The sequence below is a fragment of the Vespula pensylvanica genome, chromosome 12 (genome assembly GCF_014466175.1).
Source record: "Vespula pensylvanica isolate Volc-1 chromosome 12, ASM1446617v1, whole genome shotgun sequence".
Classification (NCBI taxonomy): domain Eukaryota; kingdom Metazoa; phylum Arthropoda; class Insecta; order Hymenoptera; family Vespidae; genus Vespula; species Vespula pensylvanica.
In genome coordinates this window covers 2007365-2015067 of record NC_057696.1, presented here as the reverse complement: position 1 = coordinate 2015067, position 7703 = coordinate 2007365, and the positions used below count along the sequence as shown (strand labels likewise).

General features: G+C 27.4%; 1 protein-coding gene across 7 annotated transcripts in view; it reads left to right on the top strand.

The window, feature by feature from the left end:
* Positions 1–7703, top strand: part of LOC122633230 (inaD-like protein) — a 74376-nt gene that overhangs the window by 42001 nt on the left and 24672 nt on the right. The gene's annotated exons all lie outside the window — the stretch shown is intronic.

Sequence of the window (7703 nt, the reverse complement as noted above, 5' to 3'; positions counted from 1 at the left end):
TTTTTTTTTTTTTTCTTTTTTTATTCATCATTGTAGCAAGAAGAGAGAGAAACGAAGACCTTAGTCATAATCTATTTGTTAGTTTTTTAACAACGTGCAATAACCATCGTTGCATCTTTTTGTTGCAACGTTGCATTCTTGTGGGGAGAAAATCTAAATATTATATCGACTCAACATGGCTTTACGATAACTGGGATATATGTCCTTCCTATCCACATGTTTAATTTCTATTCGCTATTGTTTGTTTTTGTCCTTTTTCTTTGTTTTATTTTCCTTCTCCCTCATCATGCATGTTTTGCTTTTTATGTCTAGCTTATGCGCCACTATTCATTCGATATCATATTCAATTCTAATTTAGCTATTAGTGCATATATTTTTTCTTTATGTTTAATTTTTTTATACATTAATTACAAATAAAGTATATACATACATACATACATACATATATATATATGTGTGTGTGTGTGTGTATGTATATGAAAGAAAAAAGAAAAACACACACAAACAAAGTAAACAAATTTTAACAAATTCCATTACATATAAGTAAACAATCTTATTATAACAACAAACCTTTTCCTATGCACTTGCATACATTTATAAAACTAAAAATCATTACAGTGTGTCTATGAAAATAGGAAAGTAAATTTGAAGAAAAAAAAAAAAAAAGAAAAAGAAATACTAAAAAGAAAAAGAACAACAAAAAAGTTACATGTAAATCAAACACACTATAAATAAATAGGGTGCCGTGATCATTGTTTTTTTTTTTGTTTATCCGAATCCTATTCATCCTTTTCCATTATAGTTAATATCTTTAAGATTTAGTCAATGTTTACATCTCATTACTGACATACTTTTCTTTCTTTCTTATTTTCCTTTTCTACTTCATTTATTTTATTTTTTCTTCCATTGCCTCCTTCCAACGAGAGAGCACGAAAGCTTTCAAATATTTGACAAAGTCAATTACGTAAAAGTAAACTTTAATTTTACGTAGTGAAGAACTGAACAACATTTTTAACTCTTTATAACCTAATTGTTTTCTTTCATCTTTTAAACAAGAACAAGTAATACATACTATGAAATTTATACTTGGAAAACATTAACAATTAATAATAAAGTTAAATAACGTTATATAAAGAGTTGAAAAAGTAACGAAGTAAATGTTAACTTAATATTTCAACATTATGATTTAATACACAGGCGTACCAACCTAACCTATATTTCCGGACACATTCTCTCTCTTTTTCTCTTCTGAGAGAAATGACCGGACTAAATGAATTTTCCCTTCCGTTCTTTTTAAGCATATAAGCTTACAATTAGTCACAAGAAACGAAGAAAAGAGAGAGAGAGACAGACAGACAGACAGAAAGAGAGAGAGAGAGAGAGAGAATAAAATATTAAGAATTTTTCTCTTTCTCTCTCCTTCTTTTTCTCTTTCTCTCTTTTTCTCTTTCACTCTTCGTATAATCTCTCGTTTCTATGTCGTTTTTTTTATATTATAACCAAAAAGAATTTAAACAGTTTGGCGCGTAAAATTCGCGCGGAAATGATTCAACCTAACCTAACTCCTTAAATCGTCCTTCGATCGTCTTTTGTTATTATTTCTTACCGTGCGTCGTGTAAGAAGAAATACAAAGAGTATCGTGAAATTAATATGAGAGGGAACAAAAGAAAAAGTAAAATAATGAAATGAAAAGGAAGGAAAAAAAAAGGAGAGCCGGGAGGACGTGAGAAAAAAAAGACAAAAAGAAAATGAAAAAGCAAAAGAGAAAAATGATTTTCGGGATTCGGTTTGTTGGAATGCGGATGATCTCGTGTTCGAATCGGTGCTACTTACAGCCTAACGATGGTCTTTAAATATGTCGTGCTGCAGCAGCCCCTTAAGTAAGTACATAAATAAAACGATTGTAATAGTGAATGAAAGTTGCCTGGTAGAGAGTAGCTGATCGAAATAATAATAATAAGATTATAATAATAATGATAATTATGAACGTTTTCTTTCGATACATCTCTCTCACACATCTCCTCCCCCAAAATATAAAGTAGAAACAATAAAAACATTAAAGAAAACATAGGTTAGGTTATACTGTTTTCACGACAAACACGCTCACACACACGGACACAGATATGTAATTTATTTATTTTTTTTGTCTTTTTTTCTTTTTTTATAGTTTTGATTAAGGACTCACCTCTTTTTTCTATAATATGTATATGCATATACGTATACACACACACACACACATATATATATATACATATGTATGTATGTATATTTATATATATATTATATTTCATATTTATCTTTTTGCAGTCGGACGATTAGAAAAAACGATTAAAAAAAAAATAAAGAAAAAAATCTGAAAAAAAAAATGACAAAAAAAAACAATCGATCAAATTGGTCAGGTACGAGAGTGAGAGTGAGAGAATTATTGTGTGAGTTAGAAAAAGACAGACGGACGGACGGACGGACGGACAAACCAAAAGAGAGAGAAAGAGAGAGAGACTGCGTCGAATACATAAGTTAGATAAAGACAGAACAAAAATATTGTACAATTGGAACGAATGAATGAATGTATGAATGAGAAAGAAAAAAAAAGAGCGAGAGAGAGAGAGAGAGAGAGAGAGAGAGAAGGTGGGAGGGATGGAAAAAGAGAGAACGAGGCAAGTAATTGAAAAAAGAAAAAAAACAAAAATCTAACATACAAAAATCCATATCTATTTTTTTTCTCTAAGCAAATTTTTATAGCCAACACGAATCCTTGTCACTCACGCCCCACCCCTAACCCCGACCATCACCTTTACCCTCAGCCCACCCCCTTTTCTTCGTTTTTTTTTCTTTCTCTCTCGTCGTAAATTGCTCTCGATCACAAAGCTCGTATGTCACTCTTTTCACCTTTTTGTAGAGCTCTACTACCATACAACTACTGTGTACTACTTCTACTTCTATCACTGTTACTACTACTACTACTACTAATCTACTATTACCATACCATACTACTGTACTATTTTTACTTCTTCTACTTCAATAACTACTACTAATACTACTATTATCATACCATACTATTGTACTATTTTTACATCTTCTACTTCTATTACTGCTATTAATACCATATCATTACTATATATTATTTTTACTTTTATTATTTCTATTATTAGTATTATTAGTATCATACAACTACTGTATATTATTTTTACTTTTATTATTTCTATTACTAGTACTGTTAGTAGCATACTAACTACTGCTGTATACTTTTACTACTTCTACTATTACTATTACTATGTATTACTTCTATTATTATTATTATTATTATTATTATTATTATTATTATTATTATTATTATTATTATTATTATGTACTACTTTTATTTTTATTACTTCTACTGTTACTATTCTTATCTATTACTTTTATTTTTATTATTTCTCTCAACGTAGATCTTACTATTACTACTACTACTACTACTACTACTACTACTACTACTACTACTACTACTACTACTACTACTACTGCTACTGTTACTATTACTACTGCTACTACTAATACTACTCCTAATACTATTACTTCTATCACCATCACCACTACTACTCACTGGCACCTTTCTTCACTATTATCAAAAGGCTCGTGAGACCGAACGTACCAATACCGAACGTTTAAACCTGAATCACATTCACTGACTGACTACCATCCTGACTGACTATTTACCCTAATTAATTACCGCCCTAATTAGAGTCGAACATCTATTTGCAAAAAAGAATAAAAAGGGGCGATACACGTCTAAACTCATCCATAATGGTAACTCGCCTGTATGGATATAAACATACAAAACGTACGCAAATTACGTAACAATATCGATATCTCCAAAGGCTTCCTTTTTTTTATCTTCTTCATTGCTTCTCGAGTGTGATGATACGATTAAAGAAAAAAAAATTAAAAAAAAGTAGAAAGAAAGAAAAGAAAAAACGAAGAAAAGATAAGTGCAGTTCGAATTTAGAGTTCTTTTTTCTTTCCATGCTGAGTCTCGAAGGCACGCGCGAGAATTTCTCGATATTTTTTTAAAGAAAAAAAAAAAAAAAAAAAAAAAAAAAAAAAAAAAAAAAAAGAAAAAAAAATCCATCCACTAGAACTCACCCTATGAAACCTCCCCTACCCACCCTTCTCTCTCTCTCTCTCTCTTTCTCTCTCTCTTTCTCTCTCTCTCTCTCTCTCTCTCTCTCTTCACTAACCAACTTACAATCCTTTCACATTTTTCTGGTACGCACATAATTGCAGCTTTACATTTTTGAAATTGATATAAGTCTGATTTATTTAGAAAGAAGATAAAGAATATTGAATGAAGAAATATTATTTTGTTGATTAATATTATTTTGTTAAGAAAGGAAGAAGAAAAAGAAGGAGAAGGACTTATAACAGTTTTAAGAATGATGGCTCGATTATATATAACATCTTCTTTTTAGAATTTTCTTCTTTTTCTTTGTCTTTGTTTCTCTTTTTTTTTTATTTCTTTATTTTTTTTTTTTTTATTTTCTTATTTTATTCATTCATATGTTTAGCTCGTTAACCCTCTATAACTTTAATTAACGTTTTTTGTTTCGCGATTAAAAACAAATAATTATTTAATATGAAAGTTATAATAATGTATATAATTATAAGTTATAATTAGTAGATAATTTTTTACTATAATTCATAACATTATAGTATAATTTATATATATATATATATATATATAAAATAAAAATAATATACTATAATATTATAAATCATAGTATAGATTATATATTAAGTGTGATATATAATATAGTTTATATACATGATCATTATATAGTATATAACTTATATTAAAATTAACATTCATAAATTAACTAATAATTAATATATCATTTATTACAAATTTCAAAGTTACATAATGTGTAATAGAGGGTTAATATATACCTGTACTACACGTATGTACACACACATATATCTCCATTTTCTTTATCTTTCTCCCTTATTTTTCTTTTCACCCTTTGCATAGACGCGTTTAGCGTATCTTTCTAATCCTATATTGCTTAGAATTGCGTAAATCGTATACGTCAGAAACGAGTTTGATTTTATAATCGAACGGATAAACGTGTAACCGCATAGGAATAATAATAATAATAATAATAATAATAATAACAATAATAATAATAAAATAATAAAATAATAATAATAATCATAATTATAATAATAACAACAGTAATAATTATTATAAACATACTAACATTAATAATAATAATAATTATAATCATAATATTAGTAATATTAATATTAATGATAATAATAATAATGTTTCTATTTTTATATGACGAAGCAACTACAATAAATACGATCCATTTTTAATTATTTATTATTATTATTATTATTATTATTATTATTATTATTATTTATTATTACCATTATTATTGTTGTTATTATTATTATTGTTATTATCATTGTTATTATTATTATTATTATTATTATTATTATTATTATTATTATTATTATTATTATTATTATTATTATTATTATTATTCGTCGAACGATCGAACGTTTCTGTCAGCACGTTCGTCAGAAATATCGTGAGTACGAATGGTTCCTTTTCTTTCGTTCTTCTCAATAATTTTTATTGTTAATAAAACGTTTTTTAATTAACAATTCTACGTTGAATTGAATTAAATGTACAAATTATAAAGAATGGAGAGATATTAAAATCTTTCTTTTCTTTTTTTCTTTCATCGTAATTAAAAGTTTTGTTTATTCTGATTAAATTCGATAAATAGAAATAAATGAAAAATGAAGAATGGATGTTTTCCTTTTTTTTTTTTTTTATTATTAAAAATTTGTTTGTCGAACAATAATGTAGCAATTTACACTTTCCTTTTTAAAGTGAAATTTTTACGCAAGAAGAGTAGAAAAATTTGTTTATTACATCTTTCGTTCTGATTGCAAGTAACGTCCAAGTATCAATACAATTTTTAATGAATAAAGAAATTATTATCGATAAGATCGATAAGAGTATATCTAAATTTTTTTTTTATGTCATCCTTATATAGAAAATGTTCTCGTTGGGAATTGTTTAGAAATTAATGCTTTTCGATGGACGCGTTAGATTAGAAAATGAAAAATGAAGATAATCGGAATCTTTCTTTTTTTTCTTCTTCTTCTTTTCTCTTCTATCTATCATCCCGATTAAAGGTTTTTGTTTGTTTCCAAAATATTTACTGGACGTAAACTTGGAGTAAAAAAAACAAAAAAAAAAAAAAGAAAGAAAGAAAGAAAGAAAGAAAGAGAAAAAGAATGTAGAACGAGAGATAACGCAACGAAACCTTTCGTACTCGATCGAGTCAAGGTGAAATCTTTATTTCGATGGATTCGATTCGAATTAGTAATTGAAATTAATTAGTGGAACGATGCGGCTCTCGAATTTCAATGAGTTTCAATTCCGGAGTGTATCGAGCGCTTTTATCTAGTCGGAATGAAAGGATAATTAATTACCGAAACGTATCGGTGAAAGCGATGATGCTGTACATTGCACAAGGTTCAAACCTTTATTTAGTATGCACCTGCGCAGGTGAATTGTCGAATGACGTCGACATCACGATCGCGTAACGTATCTTTAACGTTTAACATGTCGGATAACTCTTTTCATTGAAAAACCACCGTGTTAAAGATAGTACATATGTACGATACATATACGTATCATGGGTCTTTTATATATCTCTATACGAAATGCTATTTTACCTTGACTCGAATTCCCGCCTCTCTTTCAGCTATCGCTAAAAATATCGAAGATATATGATATCGATCGGTGAATAAATATATATGCGTATATATGTATGTATATTTTTTTACATAATTTTTTTATGTAAACATATACATATATGTTTGTGCGTATATATATATAGACATATATGTGTGTATGGTGTGTGTGTGTGTGTGCGTGCGTGCGCGCGTTAATCCTCCGTAATTACAATTTGTTATCATTTTATCTTTTGTAATAAATACGATATTATAAAATAGAGTAGATAATCGAAGCGAATAATTCGATTGTTGAAAATTAATCTTCTTCTTCTTTTTTTTTCTTTTTTTTTTCTTTTTTTTTCTTCCTTTCTCTTTTTTTGATAACAATACTATTTCGTTTAATTAATCAAAGATATATTTTTCTCTTTGTAATATTTTTTCTTTCTATATATTTTGTTAATAAATCCGATGGAATGGAGTATGATAAATAAATTCGATTAATAAAAATCATATTTTCCTAATCAATCGTTTAAAAAATGTATTTAAAAAAAAAAAAAAAAAAAAGAAAAAAATTACGAAACGAAACAAAGAACAATTAATTACAGAGGATTAATATTCTATTTGCAATTTAGTAGTGCTTATTAGAAGAAAGAAAAAAAAAACAAAATAAATTAGAAAATAGTACGCCGTGTGGAATGAATTATAAAAAGCGTATTATCAGCGCTTATCGCGATAATTATTATTACTTATTATTATTTTATATAATTAAATTCAATTTAATAGTAATTTGCACGCGAGAATATTAATACACGATTTTCAATCTAATATTCATCTCTCCTTTTTTTTTCACTTTTCAGAACGACGGATAAATGCCTGAAAGATACGAACAGCTGACCGACGCCAGGACAAGTTTAACAAAAAAAAAAAAAAAATCGACCAAAAATTATACCAAAAGAGATGAGAAATTAAA